Below are 18,621 nucleotides of genomic sequence, written 5' to 3'. Positions count from 1 at the left end.
CTTCCTAGACTCCATTATAAACTGTAATAATAAAACAGTACCTTGTACTTGTTCCCAACAAAGATATAATTAATCCTTATTGAAAGTCCAACAGTCCTGTTGGGTTTATTTAATGTTGAAATGATTTTTTAGTAGACTTAGGGGCACTTTTATCAAGGAACGATTTTCGTACCTTTAAAAAGCACAATTCCAAAAATCGTATCAAATGTGATTTTTTTGTTTCGTGCTTTTTAAATTTGTATCTGGAAATATGAAAATATCGTACAATATCGTAAAAGTACAAATTTTTCGTATCCGAATGATTGTAAACGGCAGAAAGACCTTTCTGACTTTGATCCTTCAGTGCATGATTTTGGAAGCCTCCCATAGGACTCAATGGCACTCTGCAGCTCCAACCTGGCCCAAGGAAAGTCTCCCATAGGGCTCAATGGCACTCTGCAGCTCCAACCTGGCCCAAGGAAAGTCTCCCATAGGGCTCAATGGCACTCTGCAGCTCCAACCTGGCCCAAGGAAAGTCTCCCATAGGGCTCAATGGCACTCTGCAGCTCCAACCTGGCCCAAGGAAAGTCTCCCATAGGGCTCAATGGCACTCTGCAGCTCCAACCCGGCCCAAGGAAAGTCTCCCATAGGGCTCAATGGCACTCTGCAGCTCCAACCTGGCCCAAGGAAAGTCTCCCATAGGGCTCAATGGCACTCTGCAGCTCCAACCTGGCCCAAGGAAAGTCACAATACTGTAGCTTGAATGAATTCGAAACTTTCGTACTCTTTGCGACAAATACATTTCTGTTGCACAAATTGACGCGGTTTTTGTCGCAAAGTACGAAAAAGTTGCGCAAATGTACAAAAAAATGTTTTTGTATTCGGACCTGTCATACTTGTGCCCCTGTGGGTATGGAAATTCAAATTATGGAAAGATGCCTTATCTGGAAAACCCCTGGTCCCGCTCATTCTGGATAACAAGTCCCATACCTGTACCATTTAGATATAATCTGGTATATCAGGTTACTGCTTTAAAACATGGTGCAACACTAATATTGTAATTCAGGGACTATTGGGGTTCTGTACAGCCCTGGAAATAATGACGTTGTCATTAATTGGCAGTGAAGGAAGGCTACTGAAAAAGGATAAACAAAACTTGTGCCCCCCAACTTTGCAGCAAAAGAAAGCAAAAAAACAGGTAAAAATTCACAGTATTTACACTATGGGAAGTAGTGAAGAAAATAAGAGAGGATGGTGTTTAGGCAAGAACTAAAGCACACCTGGTAAAAGTAAAGACTCATCATTCACATTGACACATGGCTTGTTGCTTGATAGAAGTGGTAATAGACATATCTAGTATGCTCATATCTAACCATTTGTCAGGGTGTTGCCAAAATAAGAGAACACACCCATGAATGCAGTATATACCAAGAGTGGAATGTGAATATGCTTCCATATATTATTTTTATTAGTCCTTTTTTGTAAAGTGCCAATATGTTCCACAGCACAGAAAATGTACCATATACATCATAGATCATATACATCTGCCAAATTATATAGGAAATAACCCCATACCCCATATTGTAAAATATAAGAATATTATAAGTCACCAAGGAGTTCCATAACCAATAGAAGAAATAGGCTGAAGGCCAATGTCGGGGAACTCCAAGGTGCCTTCTAATAGCTGAGGTGACTTTTAATAGCTTGGGTCAGAATGTGGACAGAATTTATTATAAAACATGTATTTTTTATGCAACGAGAACAGCAATGCTTTCTATAGTAGGTTCCCAAAGTACCCATTTTTAGTTTGTATCTACAAATCCCAAAGGCACAGCAGTTATGTAACTTTTGTGATGCTTGGCTCAAACCTATTGTTTTTGCTTGTCAAATCCCACATAACAAATGCCGAAATGAAAAAGTACCATTTTGATCTTTTAGGAAACAGCTGTTTAAATAAAAGAAAATAATAATAATAAAGCACTCTCTTTAACTAAGCCACTTAGACATTTTGTCTCTAAATATTTCCCAGGCAGTGGACAAACTGCAATGCTAACAGGACACTTGGGAAACTAGATATCCCCTTTTTACATTTTTATATAATGGTAATAACTACAGCGATTAGCTAATGTCTTCTGCAATTTAGCATTACTTCATTCCATTCACAGCTGTCAATTTCACAGAGCACAAACAACAATTAAAACACATATTGTGTGGTTTCATGGTCGCATGTTGGTTGTGCCTGCTTCATGCTGCAAGAGAAGTGTTTAAAAAGGGACACACTGCAGGCAAGATAAACAATAGCCTTAGTGCCATAACAGATAATGCTAAATACATAACATGATTATGGCAATCTTTGTTTAATGTATAAGGTTCCCCAACTCTAGATCTCAGGATATAAGGCACCCACAATCCTGACACTTTCCTTGGCTGCATCGTCTCCCTTACATTTCATGTCATTTGCTTGATCCACCAATGTGGCTTTGGTAAGGAACAATAACCTCTGTAGAGAAAGCTAACTGGAACCAAAAACACTATGAATTTGTCAAGCTGCATAGTTTAGCTTTGTTTTACAGACTATAGCCCCAAATGTAAAAAACGACCCTGAGTTTACTCAGGTCTGGTCACCCATACCATCAAATAAGATGTTTGTTTTTAAACATCTAACCATTAAATGCTACCTGCTTATTGGTTGGTATGGGTTACTAGAGCATTTGAACATTTTTATTACATTACCCCATTTATATCTTGTCTACGTATTTAATATTTTAAACTATTACACATAAAAACAAATAAAACATTAAATTATTAAATACATAGAATGCTTATATGCAAAAAAAAGTGTTGTGGTATGATTTTTCGGGGGTGTAAGCAGTGTAAATTTGTACATATTGCTTTGAACATCAGCCAAAAACCTCTGTCTTGATCTGTCATTGAACCTACAAAATATTTTATTGCATTGCAGTTGGTTTCCTCTTTTTGCTTTTTGTCAAACTGTAGACAAGCTTTGACAAGGTTCTTTTTTCATTAATGGCTTCTTTTGGGTGAACCTGCTTTACAGGTCACTGTTGTGCAGAGATCTTGATATGGTTGACACATACATGCCTAGCCATATTGTAAGGTGCCTAGCCATATTGTTAGCTGTAAACCTATTTTGGCTAGTATTTGCCAAAGTCCAGCTAGTGAGCATGGGCACATGTGACTCAAACATGCAGGATAGGCCTTCGCAAATGGGAAGAAATGCACTAATGAGATGTTGCTGAACTGCAACTCTCCACTGCCAAAAGTGTAAATGCTGGTATTATGGAGGCCAGAAGTTCTTTTGCAATGAGCTAGAACTTGGTTTATTGATGGAATGGACAGCATATGCAGAGATAATACTCACAGAACTGAGTTATAGTTGTACAGTGTCAGATGAAGTTGCAATATAAGCAGAATTGTGTAGCACAACAGTGGAGACAGATGAGGGATAATAGACAGGGAGTTCACCTTTACTGGCCCGGATCTTTTACTGGCCCCACAGCCAACTGTGGTTCAGGGTTTAGAAATAGCCTGAATCCTATGTCTGAACTGTGGTCCCTACAATAAGGCAGCAGAGCCTTGGGTGTATTAAACACACAAAATTATCTTTTGGTGGAGCACACGGCTGCTCTTGCTAAATAACCCTGAGCTAAGTCACACTCCAAGAGCATGCTATGACAGAGTCTAATCCTGCAAATAACTTCACCTCATTCACGGGGTCCCTGATCCCCAACTTGAGTCACTAATAGGATGGCTTCCTCTAGGGCACAGGCTTCTGGGCCTAGTTGGGTCCCAGGCTTAATGGAACACCACCTTCTGCTGGTGAGAGGAAGGCCAAAGAGGAAGTGCCCACACCCTGCATACCACTATATTACAGTGTGCAGGAAGTGGTCATCCTATCTAGGGGCCAATAAGCGCACAGATGCAGATATCTAAAGTTGAAACACATCATTCTGTATAGTAACAGCAAACTAGAGTAGGTATAACACCATAAGGAGTGTTAACCCTATGGGTCCCTATATTCCAATAGTATAAAAAATGTGTGGTGCAAAATACAGGTCATAAAGAACCTTGTTTGAGTCTACAAAAAAACTGAAAAAGAAGATTTCTTTCAGCGGGACAACTGTTGCCAACAACAGGCCAAAATAACAATACAGTGGCTCAGTCACAAGGAGGTTCTCAACACCACTTAGAACCTGTGGCACAATTTTAATATCACCCATGCAACCTGAACAAAATAGAGAAAAAAATACTTAAATGAATGGGCCAAAGCTGGTTTGTACTAACCCTAAGACTTGCAGCATTAAGTACAACCAGATGGTTCTAAAAGTATTTACTTGGGGATATCTGATTTTTGTTTAGCATTTGTGTCACAATAAAACATATTTTCTTGTTTCAACATGTTCAGTATGTTATGTACATTAAATTGTAAAAATCCCAACAAACTCCATTTTAATTTCAGCTTATAGCACAGCAAAATGTGTGAAAATCTGATTGGGGTGTATAATGATGGGTATTGATGACCCCGTTTAGTATCATTAGGAATGGAGATGAGATGATCTGTCCTTGAAAAATTTGCAAACTGCGCTAAAATTTGGGAAACAATGAACATTCATATGCATAGCCATATTTTTTGCTGCAACTTTTATCTGTGCCTACTTTTTTTTTTATAACTTTTCTTTGCAGAATACATTGGAGTCCCCTAACTGACCCTTATGCATCTCTTGGTTCATCAGCCCTTCGTTTTGTATATAAGTTCAAAGAGGAACAAATAATTTTCAGCTTCCTAGACCAAATGATCTGGCTTTATACCATATTTTAGCAGAATGCCCCACTTATGTACACAGACACTCCCCTGGAACCTTTAATTAAAAGAGAACTAAACCATAAACATTAATATGCCTAAAAATGCCATATTTTAATACTGTACTTTCTGCACCAGCCTAAAGTTTCAACCTCTCAATAGCAGCAATGATCCAGGATTTCAAACTTATCACAGGAGCTCCCCATCTTGGAAAGTATCTGCGACACTCACATACTCAGTGGGCTCTGAGCAGCTGTTGAGAAGCTAAGCTTAGGGGTTGTCGCAAATTATCAAGGAGAAAATGAGGTTGGACTGTAACATATGCTGATACTACAGGGCTAATTATTAAATTCTGATGCTAATTGGACTGGTTTCTGAACTGCCATGTTGTAATAATCTGTATTAATTACTAGTCAGCCTTATATTGTGACATTTATATTCTGTATATACAGTATATTGTGAGTCAGTCCCTGAGCTCAGTAACTAACAGGAACAGAGCATGTGGAGGGAATCAGCAGAAAAGAAGATGGGGGGCTACTGGGGCATCTTTGGAGGCACAGATCTTCCCTGCTAAGGGGCTGGGGTTGCCTTGGGCTGGTACAGAAGCCCAAAACATAATGTATAACATTCCTGCCCAACTTTGTTAGGCATTAATTCTCCTTTAAGTGTAGGGTGACCAGATCACTTGAAAATTCAAAGACATGTCTAATAAATACATGTTGCAGGGCAGCACTGATTATATTAAAATAAACTGCAATCAGTTCAGCCCTGCTAGCTGGATTTTCTTGACCTGCATTTTCAAGTGATCTGGTCACCCTAATTTAGAGTCCCTCTATTTCCTAATAACAAATGAGCCCTGATAATTTACAATTTTAGAGCACTATCGTCATGATACACCTATACATAAATTTGTTCGATTTGGTCTATTAAAAATATATTAATGGAAAACTCCCCAGCACTCTCTGGCCCTTCTGAAATGTATTCAGGCCTGCTTTTTGTATTCCCCTGACGAAGACCCTCCATTTCTGGTGGGGGTCTAAGTGCGTTGGGGTTTTTCAAGTAAATAAGTAAGGAAAACATTTTGTACAGTATTTGGGGATCTCACAGGGGACCCCTTCAGTGAGCACCCACCTTATTGGTTCTAATATTGAAGGTGTGCATCGCCAAATATTGAATACTGTTGCACAGTGTCTACTGAGGGATCGGCACCCTCCAATCTAAACTATAATGCATATAAACACTGGCACAGCAAGGCGACTATAACCCTGCACGTTTATTACGTGCAATGTAATGTTTCGGGGGCAAGCATTATTTTGGGGCTTGTCCCGAAACGTTACATGGCTTGCACTTAGTAAATATTTGCATACGCATAGTGCATAAAAAAAGATTAAAGCCTTCAGATATTTTGAAACTTCACCTAGTCATGTGACTTACAAGAATTTTACATACAAAATGCCCCATTGTAACAGGACGATAGGGTGAAAAGCAACTTGTGTTTCTGAATGAACTGAACTCAAAGTTAGCTTTGCACCGGAGGACCTTCGGCACCTTAGTTTTTTATCGGCATCTGAAGTTTAAATTTACAGTATGCTTACAGCATTACCCCCAAAGCTATCCAAAGGAATAGAAACATATGGTTTAACTGCAGACATTGGTAAAAAGCTCAGGTGCTGAAAATCTTTAAAGTGTGAATCTAACTTATAATTCAACACACCAGGGTTGGACTGGGCCAGCGGGGCACCAGGAAAAAACCCACTGATCTCCCTTCCCCAACACGCTGATACTGTACATGCGTTCGGGGAAGGAGGTTGTACACACGGTGGGGTCCCACAGGAATGCAAGCTGCCCGTCACCCTATTGCCCTTCTACTGGAGCATTTTGTAAGCAAAATTGTACCTGAAGCTTTCAAAAAATCTAAGGAGGCGGAGTAGTTTTGGGGTAAATCAAGTATTAACATATTTTCATGCCACTGTTCCTTTATAAGGAACCGTAAGCCCTGACAGCTCCCTCTGCTCCTTGCAGTGGCAGGAGGCACCCCCAGCTCCTCTGGGAGTTCCTAACACAGGCAGGCAGCCTTCCTGCCCTGTGCCCTGCCCTGCAAGTGACCTACTCTGAGTCAAGAACCAACCCCCTACTTTTGTACTCCCACAGCTCTTTTATTTGCTGCTTCACTTGCAGCTACTTACAGCTGGGCAACTGAAAACATTAACTAATGGAAGGTCTATCCTAGTCACCCTCCATTTACTCAGAGTTAATCTCAAGCTGCAGGCTTACCTTCAGCTCTCTCAATAGTGCCCTTAAGTCTCCCCATATTTCACCTGTTCAGAAGATCTGAAGCCAAACAGGAAGAAAAAACACTGAGCTGTGTAAAGAAAGTTCCCACAATGCCTCACTATGGGGCAGATTTATCAAATTACGAGTTCGAATACCGAATGGGAAAAATTTGGATTGGAAACGAAAATTTTTGAAGATCGCAAATATCATGAAAATGCTTACGAAAAAATCGTATTAGTCACGATAGTATTGTATTGGCAAGCCGAAAGTCAAGAAATTTTCGTACCGTACAATTGTAAACAGCGGTAAAACCTTTCCGATTTTTTCGTGCAAGCGGTTGTGCGGCGCGCGAAAAGTTGTGCACCGTACGAAAAAATAGTACGGACGCCCGAACAAAAACGGCGAAAATATGCTCGGTGCGTTCAAATGAACGCTCTATGAGTCAGCTTCCTACTGATTGCCTCAGATCCACATTCCCAAGGGGGGAGTGAGTACTTAGCATTCTGGAGGGAGGGGGAGCAGGAGAGGGGAGAGAGGAGAGAGCTGCGTGTCTCTGGCACAGGAATTACAGACACAACAAATCTTTTGACAGAGAACTCAGTGCAGTGTTTCTGTGAGTGCTTATGGCTGTATTTACATAGACCTTTCTGATAAAACTTACTTAGTTTTTAACCTTTCTTTCTTCTTTAATCCGGCTTTCCTTAGTAAGTAACATAAAAACAGCATTACCTGCTGCAAAACCAGGCATATTCCCTGGTGCTAACCATATACCAACCTTAACACTGGTTAACATACCAAACAGTAACTTTGCCCAGTGTATCTCTCACAACTTGAGAGCTCCTGAGAGCAGCCTGGGCGGGTGCATTGGCACTCAGTGCAAGTACATAGTAACACAAGGAGCATGTATGAGCAGAACATTTTTGCATGCACTCTTAAGCTGGATGTATGTTTACCTAATGCATTAATGTAACTGGGCCCTTGTTGCCCTTTTGTACATGTTATACCTATAGAATACATTCATTTTTATGCTATGCTGAGAATTTTTTTGTTGTTTTTCTGACTGAAACATGAGTACTTAAAACAAACCAGATGGAAACACAGCTGCACTTAATGATGATGTAGTCCCTATTAGCTACACATTATTCTCTCTTTAATTTGTTGATAGGAAAATGATTATGAGTAATTTACTGCAATTTTTTTCAGTAACAAACTTTTCCCCTTTCTTGTTAAGATTTTGGAAGAGTTAATAGTTTTCTGTAAATTTAAGAGATTGTCAGGTGTCGCCAAACTTGATTTTGTCTATTTATAGTTCTGCAGGGACCCAGAATGCTGTTTAGTGAAAATGGCCCACATTTCTCCATTACGGTACTGATTAGTTATTAAGGGGTTCACCTTTTATTTCATTTTGTTTAGGATTTTGTTAATTTATGGTGTTTTTTCTGTTTATTCAGCTTGCATTTATGTGGGATGATTAAATTAATATGGAGATAATATTTAGTTGTGGGATAAAAGCATGGAAACCCTGAATAGGTTTTTGTTAGCAGAAAGCACAGTTTACCAAACAAGCAGTATATAAACACATTTCTGGGCCTTACTCATTACATGAATGTGGACAGTATTTAATATACAAGATCATGTTACATTTCACAATAACTGCGCAGAATTTGAAGTAACTAAACACAAAGGAAATATCACAGCCAGGTTCCTCAAGTTCCAGGATGGATAATAAATGTCACCTTACACTGGTCGATCTGGTACTAACAACGTTATGTTCTTAATTAAGACTAAGGGGCCGATTCACTAAAGGTCGTTAACGCTTAACGCATTGTTTTATGCATTAAAAAGTGTTTGTTAATTAAGTACCAATTCATCAAAGTAATTTCGCATGCGTTACTACTCATATCGCATGTGCAGAAATCACAAGTACCGCAAAGCGTTATGTCCATCGCACCTCCCTTGATAAGGCCCTGATTTGCCTGCATTGCCAGGGACCCCTATACTCTATCTCAGGTCCTAGCTTTATGTTCATCTCTCAAGGTTTTGTTTTACATAAAAACCTTCATGTCCCTTTGATTTTGTTGTTATTCTGGTACAGGTATGGGATCCCTTATCCAGAAACCCATTATCCAGAAAGCTCTGAATTACGGAAAGGCCGTCTCCCATAGACTCCATTTTAATCAAATAATTCAGAATTTTAAAACTGATTTCCTTTTTCTCTGTAGTAGTAAAACAGTACCTTGTAATTGATCCCAAGTAAGATATAAATAATCCTTATTGGATGTAAAACAATCCTATTGGGTTTAATTAATGTTTTATTTATTTTTAGTAGACTTAAGGTATGGAGATCCAAATTACGGAAAGACCCCTTATCCGGAATACCCTTGGTCCCGAGCATTCTGGATATCAGGTCCTATACTTGTACTTGAAAGCTCTTCAGACCTTTTTAATTCCATTTTGCAGTGTATCTTCCTCTAAGATGCTGCCTTACTAACCAAGATTTTATTATTTACTTATACAGATATCTGACCTCTGAGCTACAGAACCCTTATAACTCATTTCCACAATTGTGTAAAGGCCACGTGTTGCACTTGACTGTAAATGTGATGCTATATTGGCTGGTGGGGTATCTGTTTACTTTAGAAAGACCAGGGTTATTTCATGTTTTGACAACCCTCTTTATAAAACAGTTTGTTCATACATCACAAATAGACTCTGTCACCCTATGAACCTCCTCTCCAGGGGAAATGATGATCAATCAAAACCAAAGAGCTTAATGTCCCTAAATTTGTCTCCTGTTACAACATCTTGATTTCATCCTATTGGCAGATGCTTAAAGGTATATTTCTAACTAAAGACGTCATATTGGACCTGGATTGGCATCTGTTCTGGGAAAATGCGCAATGCAAGAACTTAGCTGTTGAGTTAGACTGCTTGGATTCTTGGTTCCTTAAAGGAAGTTCTTGCCAGGGACATTGTGTGCCACTATCCATCTTCCATTTTTCAATGTCTCAATGTATTCGGAACATGAAATTAACTATTGTAACTTATTAATTAATTAATTAAACTATTTATATTTGTGGTTAACTAAAACATTAAAGTTGTATGTTTTGATAATCAGAGACAGTTCTGGTCAATACATGCCTGTGTGGGAGATGTATCCAGTAGTGATGAGCGAATCTGTTCCAAAAAATTCGCGAATCTTTGAAAAGATCCGCGAAACGGCGAAAAATTCGCGAAACGGCGAAAATGTCGTGCGACAAAAAAAATTGTCGCCCGCGGCTATTATTTTGTCGTGCGGCTATTGTTTCGTCTCCCGCGGCTATTGTTTTGTCGCGCGGCTATTATTTCGTCGCCCGCGGCTCTTGTTTCGTAGCGCGGCTCTTGTTTCGTCGCGCGGCTCTTGTTTCGTCGCCCGCGGCTATTGTTTCGTCGCCCGCGGCTATTGTTTTGTCGCGCGGCTATTATTTCGTCGCGCGTGGCTCTTGTTTCGTCGCCCGCGGCTCTTGTTTCGTCACGCGGCTCTTGTTTCGTCGCCCGCGGCTATTGTTTTGTCGCGCGGCTATTATTTCGTTGCCCGCAGCTATTATTTTGTCGCACAGCTATTGTTTCGTCGCGCGCGGCTCTTGTTTCGTCGCCCGCGGCTATTATTTTGTCGCCCGCGACTATTCTTTTTTGACGCCGGCAATTTTTGCACGTGCGGCGAATTTTTCCGCGGCGAATCCATGCCTGGCGAAACTTTTCGCCCATCACTAGTATCCAGAATTCAACTTGTTACCAAGGCAAAACTGAAGCCATACCAGTACTATTATTATTGTTATTAATAGTATGCAGCCCAAAGTAAATCTGATAGCTCCCTGTTGATTTTAATGTAACAGTAATAGTTCAGTATCTAGTAGAAATAAGTCTAGAGCAACTGGACTTTTTGAGTTTTCTTGAAAATGTTTTCTAGTAGATATTGTATATCATGACCTGGATGAATAAAAATCTTCATGAACAACAGTAACATTGCTAACTCTCACTCTTGTAACCCCAATATAGACCATACATATAATGTTTTGAGAAACCTGTGCAAAATAAAGCTTTGTAAGCCTCTAAAGGGCAATTAAGTTTTTGTGCACCTGGTCCTCTAATTCTGCAGTATTGCATATGGTATTTTCTGACCTTAATTTATAAATATTGTACTAATGTTATGTGCTGGAGGGAACAAAAAAAACAACAAATTCTTATAAGACTTGAGGGCTCATATAAGATCAAATCTGATTGTATGGTTACACTAAAATAGGCACAATTGTTGTATGTACTGACACTTTTTTTTTAAAAGAACCGGCACCTAAACATGCTCTTCATACTTGTGTGCATTAGCACCTATTGTAATGTAAAGGGATCAACATTTTTCAGGACATTTGTCACTGCTGGAAAGACATTGCCCCAAAAAAATGTGCTTATATAACCCTCTGGTTTAAAAATAAAGTTGAAGAAAAATGTGTAGATTTTTTCAAACTACAATTCCCAAAATCCAATCAGTGATTTGACTCCTTATTTTCATAATGAACATCAAAAGATGACCAAGTGCTCTGTTCTTGCTGCATTGCCCAAACACATGCTTGGGGAATATTTTTTTCTGTCCAAAAGTGGGTTGTCTATTTAAGTGCAATTAATAGGTAATATCTGCTTAACTAGTAAGTATAGTAACAATAAGAAAGTGAATATAAATGATTTACTGCTGTTCCAATAAATTTGCACTAGTAACACATACCAGCCAATGATCAAGTAGCATTTGCCAGTTACCTGATTAAAAACAATCATCTAAAATGTTTGCTGTGTGTTACCACTCTTCTGGTGCAAACTTTTTACAATTTGTATTACCCTACGTTGTTTTCTTCAACTACCTGTGGTTCTGTTTTTTTTTATCCCTCATCTTGTGCCCCAAACAATAGGGAGTAATAATCTTCTAGTAGGGAAGTTACCCATTGCTGCTAAAAAAAAAGGTTTTCCTGACCATGCATTTATTCCTTTGTTCCCTTTGGACTGTACCATAAATCTTCAACCAATGATGGGAAAGGATCAAAACTTTAACTAAGACCAATGCCGAGGTCAGGAGACACCCACCATTTGGTGTTTACCCTGATGTTGTATGGTGTCTTAAAAATTTTCATAACTGTAACTAAAACCCCTTGTTTTTAAAAACACATGCACTTGCATAGTTACTAAATTACTTGTGAAACAGGGGACCAAGGAATGTGCACTGATCCATCCCCTCGCAGTACTTTGTCCCTCTTGGACTGTACCCACCCCTTTTACTTCTGTCACCATCTATCTTAGACTTTCTCTGTGGACTGATAATGTGTTTACTGTGTCCTTCTATATGCTGTAAAACCCATTTACTATTGTCTCTCTTAAGGCAACTCCCATCTTTATCCTCTCAGTTCTTCTTTCTTCCCCAGAGCCATCATGTCCTTCAACAACTCTCCCCAGATGCTTCCCCCCACCTTCACAAGCTGCTGCTGAATTCCTTAGTGGAAGCATAACTTACTAATTGGGAAAGCCAGTGCAGAGCAGGTGTAAGGCACAGATTAAAACCCAAAGGGTTAGTGAAATGTGGCAAAACTGCATGCAATCTCTGCTAAAAATACTTTGAGCAGAGAATATTCATCAGATTGTGGTTTCTGTTTCCTCAAACTCCACCCCCCCTCTAAATATTGAAAAGGTTTAAAGGTATAAGGACCCTAAGACCCTTAAAGGTATAATTCCACTTAGACTGTAAGCTCTACGGGCAGGGACCTCCTTCCTACTGTGTTTCATACCACAGGGCACTTAGGGGCCGATTCACTAAAGGTCGATAAAACAAGCGCTATTTATAGCATGCGTTAAAGATCTTATCGCTTCTTATTTTTGGCGACTTAACGCTCGATTCACTAAAAGGACAGGTGTCATAATTAAGATGTGATGTTCTTTGCGTTATTTAACTCGCTATTTAACTGAGTGTTTTTCTTGCGTTATTTCCCGCTGCGCGTGATATATTTCGCCACTTGCTATATTAGCGCACAATTTTACGTAACCATTACTTTCAGAAAACCATTGCTCTGAAAATGACCATTTCCCTGAAAACTGGAGGCTGCATCACTCTAGGGCCAACACATACTTGAAAAAATGCCACTGCAAAGTCCATGTTGTGTTGCCAAAAGCTCACGAACCACAATTTTCTTTAAGAACCGCCTGCCCCAATAGGTGTTAATATTCGCACAGACTAATGCGATATTTAGCACATTTAATGCTTAATATGTGTTTGTGAATCATGCGTTAGTATTATTTCTAGTGATGAGCGAATCTGTTCCGTTTCGCTTCGCCGAAAAATTTGCGAATCTTTCAAAAGATCCGCGAAACGGCGAAAAATTTGCGAAACAAGAAATTGTCGCCCATGACTATTCTTTTGTCGCCTGCGGCTATTATTTTGTCGTGCGGCTATTATTTCGTTGCGCAGCTATTATTTCGTCGCCCGCGGCTATTATTTTCTCGCCCGCGGCTATTATTTTGTCGGCCGCGGCTATTATTTTGTCGCATGGCTATTATTTCGTCGCCCGCGGCTATTATTTAGTCGCACGGCTATTCTTTTGTCCCACGTGGCTATTATTTCGTCGCGCGGCTATTCTTTTGACACCCGAGACTATTCTTTTTTGACGCCGGCGACAATTTTTGGATGTGCGCCGAATTTTTCGGCAACAATCCGCCAATGGTGAAACGCGGAAATTCACCGCGAATCCATGCCTGGCGAAACATTTCGCCCATCACTAATTATTTCTATTCGCTAATTAACGCAATGCAAGGTAAATAACTAGTATCAAAGTTACAGCTTTAGGGCTCGTACTGATGAGCATTTTTTTCTGTGCTCCCCTGTATTGACATTCTTCTTTGTTCTACCACAAGGGAGCAGAGAAAGAAACACACCCCATTTTCCCTTTGGGGCTGTACTAAGACAGGCTCATGTAAGCATCAAATGTAACATTTAGCAAGAGTAGGTGTCTGTGGAGGTAGCAATTGTTGACTTCAGTTTACTGGTTTTCTTCTTCTGTTTGTCTGTGTTTCTTTGTGCCTAACCTTGTGGGTGAAAACTACTGCTACTGCTACTTTTTTTTGCTGATTTTATTTATATTCGTGGGGTTTAGTTTTGTGTTTTATTTATTTATCCCTTCCTTCCCCCAGATCTCCAACCCCCCCTTTTTTCAGATAGTGTAGGAGGGAGATGTTATGGTGCTGGCTGTGGTCATGCTACCCCATTGCAGCTCAGTCCACATGTACTGCCGAGTCTGAGCAACGCTGAGCAGCAGCAACTACAGCAATCACAGCAGCAGGCAGCATTGCGTTGTGGTGTGGCACCGGGCACACGTAGGACTGTGTCAGATTTCTGTGTGTGTAAGCTAGTAATGCATTATATAAACTATAAATTGTACATTTTTGCTAAACAGCAACATAGTTAATTAGTGCAGTAGTGGTAGTTACCATTACCAGTCCACCAGCGGTAATTTTAAAAATCACAGAGATGTTTTTAGAAAATTGGCAACATGGGAGCCTTTTTTTAATTGCAAGTCCTTGAACACAGGGTATGTGTGTAGTAGTATAAAGATTCACCTTCCCATTGATTCCAATATAAGTTGGCAAATTTTTGCAGCTTTAAACATGGCATGATATGCTTATAACTACTTTCTACTCCAAACTAAAACTGCAAAGTTATGCTAAAAAACAGGTAATGAACAATAATGCAGGGATAAATATGTTATAAAATCACAAAATCATAGAAAATTATGTAAATAACTGATGTAATAGTGTGATTAGTGGTCAAATACCTTATGGCTTTGACCCTTGCCTATACCTTGACCATGAGATTAGCTGCCTGTCCTGACCTTTTGCCTGACCCTGACTATGTAATTGCCTGATCCTTGCCTGTACCCTGTTGCACCTAAGGTGGGCTATATTGCAGTAAATGATCAAATTAACATGGTGTTATTAGGAGCGGTCAACGTGAGGGCCACATCAATGAGCCAATGCTCCCCCCCCCCCAATTATTGCTGCTGATGAAATGCACATTAACCCTGCTGAATGTTTTCTTGGGGATAATCTTTCAATTTTCCATTTTCTTCCTAGTAATATCAGTAACAACAATCTGTCCCAAACAACAATTCTCTTGCAAGTACGGGCTCTCATCCTATTCTGCCTAGACTGTTGTAATTGGTCTCCCTAATGCCAACCTCTCCCCACTGCACTCTATCAAAATTTGTTGCCTAGTTTCACAGCAGAAAAATACCCATAGACTCCAATGGCTGCAAAAGAAAGTTGTGTGGTAGCTGTGAAAGCATATATAAATTGTCTTGTCCCCAGGGCCGCCATCAGAAATCACGGGGCCCCTCACAACACAATTTTCTGATTTCCACCCCCCCAACCCGTCAACTTGCTTCTCCGATCTGCCCCCCCCCCCCATCATCCACCTGCTTCCTCCGGCTCCCCCACAGCTTTGACTCCCCCCCATCGTCCACCTGCATCCTCCTGCTTCTCCCCGCACCCCGTGTCCAACTGCATCCACTAACTTCCCCCCCCCGTGTCCAACTGCATCCATCTGCTTCCCCCCCCTGCGTCCAACTACATCCATCTGCTTTCCCCCTTCCCCCGCGTCCAACTACATCCACCTGCTTCCCCCCCCATGTCCAACTGCATCCATCTGCATCCACTTGCTTTTCCCCCCCGCGCGTCCAACTACATCCACCTGCTTTTCCCCCCCCTGCGTTCAACTGCATCCACCTGCTCCCCCCCCCCGTCCAACTGCATCCACCAACTTCATACTGCTCTCCCTCTGCTCCCTCGCTCCGGTTCCCCGCTCTGGCTCCGGCTCCAGCTCCCCGCTTCGTCCAGACTTGCGTCCATCAGGCTCCAGGCCCCTCTGCATTCTCCGGCTCATCCTCACTTTTATAAGGTCGCGCCCCGTGTGTACTGGCGTCAGATTACCCGCTGACCACCAATGTACCAATGATAGGGCCCGTAATTTTTAAAGGGGGCCCGGGCTAAAAATACTGTATCACGGCCGGGCCCACTTTAAAGCGAGGAGTGTCTGGGCCCAGGACAACAGTCCCCCCTGTGCCCCCCTGATGGCGGCCCTGCTTGTCCCTCATTAAATCTGTTCGGGCACCATACAGGCTTTGCAGGAAAGATACTAGGGCAAGTTGGTGAGACAGTGAATCAGAGCACAGACACACTTTTACTAAGGGATTAACACAGTAACATATAACAGCACACTGGAGATTTGTGGCTTAGTCTTCTACATACTCTGTGAAGGAAATGGAAGAAGAGAACATGTGACTAGCCGTTATCCCTAATATGACAGCGCAATATATTTAGCAAATTCTCCCCTGACCATATAACCTAATTCTTTATTATATACTAACTTGTAAAAGACTTTGCTTTAACTCCAAATATAGTCCTGTAACATAGCAGGCTTTATCACAGTCCTTCCAAACTGAGTGCATCTTTGTTCCACTGTTGGCTGATGAGCTACCAGGATTGGTTTATTAACTGTAGGGTCATCGGGTACAGTCGGCGCTACTGGAGATTCCGCTGGATTTACAGCAGATGTACAGGTATTGTTCATATCTGCCGGTAGATGCACCTAATCGTCAGCTACTAGAATGGTTCTGTAATGTCTCAAATGACAGCAATTTCTGTTCCCTCCTTTTTCAGTTTTCACCGAGGTTGCCAAACAATATTAAAAGATTTTGGGGTTTAAACTGCTCCATTCCTGATCAGGCACACAATCTTTATCTGTATTAAAGTCCCTTATGGCGAACAGTATATTCCCCTTGAACTACTCACAGTGCTTAGCTTGCAGGATTTGCTTACAGATTTCTGGTTGTGCTACAATGGGCACCACGAAAGAGAGGGGAAAATTAAGAGATCTCACTAGTGATTAAGGCTAGCTCTACCATAACAATATTGTGGAGCTAGTACAGATGACAATTGGTAGATGAAGAGAGCATGTTATTTACTGTTCTGTGGTGGGTAAATGCTTTTATTTTACTAATAAGGCAGTACATAGATGTACTCCCTGGAAGATTAATTTACAAGGACCTATACCCCATAGATTCAAGGTTGAGCCCACCCATATAAGGTTAGGGTTCAGAGATCCCTTGTATGCACTACTAAAGTAATTAAAAAAATATGTCAACCCAAATCAAAGGAGGAGGAGGAATAATAGAGAACAAGAGTCAAGGTGCCCCTTACTCTTTACATCAGGGGTGGCCAAACTTTTCCATGACATGAGCATCGTTGGATCTTGCCCTGCCACTCACCCAACCAAAACTCCCCCCCCCTTACCTCCTTTTACTTACTGTCCCCAATAAACACACAAACACCAGTTCTTGGGATGAAAATGGCCGCAGAACATTTATTAACAACAACTGTTTTAATTTAAAACATAGCATAGAGAACAAATATCATACAATAAACATCTCAAACACAGTCTAACATAACACAAATGTTTGTATAACAAACAACCAACTCTTAAAGAACCAAAAACCGTAACAACCCAATAACTGCGCACAGGGGCGATTCTGGACATATCGCCGCCTGAGGCGGCTCCTGGATGCCCCCCCCCCCGCTCCCCAGCGCTTACCTTCTGAGCGCAGGAGCGGGTCCGGGGGCGGTGAGATCGCTAGTGCAGAGAGCGCAATTGCGCAAACTCACTTCCTGATCCACTTTCTTACCCCTGAGGTTCCAGGCGTGCCAGCCCCAATTAACTTTTAAACTCCCTTCCTAACCAACCATTGTTTTCCCCAGACTCAACCACCCCGCCAACAACACTTCAGTGCCTCCACCTGTATAGGGAGGAAGGGTGGGTGGGCGTTTTACTGCGCTGCCTAAAATGGATTGAGAAGCGGGAACAGACTATTTATACCCCTTGCTGACACTACTCCCTGCAACTTGAATCCACCAATCCCTACTAGCTGAGAGTGTCTACGTCAGCCCTACGGCTCTGTCATGCCCCTGCTTCCCTACGCTTTTGCTATGGGTCATTGGGCTACTTTCCGCGGACGACTTATGACCACAGAATAGAGAAGTGCGGCGTGAATGCGTACGTACGTGCCGCAGCGTACATTTACATTCAAACAGCACTTTCACATCCCCGGCTTCATCGCGGTCCACCAGTGATCCACGGGGGATTGACTGGTAGACCGCGATCGACGTATTGGCCACCCCTGCTTTACATGAACCAGTTTTCCCAAAGCAGGGTTATTAAAAGGGGCTTTGTTTACACACTGGTTCCTACATCTCCAATACAGGGTTTGTCTACATGGCCACTGAGGGTCACACAAACATCTAGCCCATATTAATATGGGTTATAGGGCATTCAGGGGTACCCATAGGACTGACAATCAATTAAGTGAATGCTAGTAGTCCCAAAAAAAGGTTTGTTTGAATCTTCTTGCTGTAATCTTTTAACTAAAGTATATATGAAATAGCTTTTAATTATTATCATTCTTTTCCTTAAATATCTTAGATGATTT

Source organism: Xenopus tropicalis, chromosome 2 (assembly GCF_000004195.4).
Source record: "Xenopus tropicalis strain Nigerian chromosome 2, UCB_Xtro_10.0, whole genome shotgun sequence".
Classification (NCBI taxonomy): Eukaryota; Metazoa; Chordata; class Amphibia; order Anura; family Pipidae; genus Xenopus; species Xenopus tropicalis.
This window is presented reverse-complemented; position numbering follows the sequence as displayed.